This window comes from Arachis ipaensis, chromosome B07, assembly GCF_000816755.2.
Source record: "Arachis ipaensis cultivar K30076 chromosome B07, Araip1.1, whole genome shotgun sequence".
NCBI classification, from domain to species: Eukaryota; Viridiplantae; Streptophyta; class Magnoliopsida; order Fabales; family Fabaceae; genus Arachis; species Arachis ipaensis.
The window spans coordinates 6,190,937-6,191,798 of record NC_029791.2 but is presented as its reverse complement, the minus strand read 5'-3'; the positions used below and the strand labels follow the sequence as shown (position 1 = coordinate 6,191,798).

Here is an 862-nt window from a genome sequence, read left to right as displayed (position 1 = left end):
CAATGATGGATTTTATTTTTTATGCATTTTTTCATATAAAAGTATTGGGTTTTGCTAAAGATAAAGTTTAGGAGTCGACATTTTTATTAAAATTTAGCCAACATTTAATCATATTGATAATTACTACAAATTACAAAATCTGCTGACCCTAACACTCCTCCAAATTATTTTCCTTATGAAAGTATTCTATATACATACATACATATATTCTCATCATTATAAGTTTTCTTGTTTTTCAGAATTAAGAAATCAGAGGAAAAACATCTTTAGTTATTTTTCTTGTGTGTGTGTGTTGGAGAAGTGGGGTAGGAGTTGCGTTAACAACATAACATCTTTTATTTCTAATTGCTCTCTTTGGATCTATCCAGCATATTTTTTCAAATAGTTTAATTATGGTTATGTATTATTATATGTTAGTCCCTCTACTTTAAAATAAAAATCTCTTTTAATTTTTATATTTATTGAAAAATTAATGTATTTAAAATATAAAAAACGTAACACTTATTTTGAAGAATGATAATATTCATATACCAAACATTTCTAATATTCATATAAAAATATGTTGCTTTTTTATATTATTCTTTAATTAACAAAATAAAAGAAATGTGTATTGATTGTTAAAAAATATTATTGCTAAAATAATGTCCACCATAATAAATGTATGAGTAACGGAATTGTATTTTAAAATAAGTGTTTTTTTGGTGACTTTAAAATAAGAGAGTATACACTTACACTGTATTTAACTCTATATATTAATATTCAATCATATTATGTATAAACTAAAAATTAATCATTAAATTAATTATTAGTATAAAATTTATGATGATATATAAATATATATTAAAAATGTGTTAAATAACAA

General features: G+C 21.3%; 1 protein-coding gene across 5 annotated transcripts in view; it reads right to left on the bottom strand.

Annotated features, from left to right (window-relative positions):
• The window catches only part of LOC107609485, a 9,013-nt gene that overhangs the window by 3,349 nt on the left and 4,802 nt on the right, over positions 1–862 (bottom strand). The window lies entirely within an intron of this gene.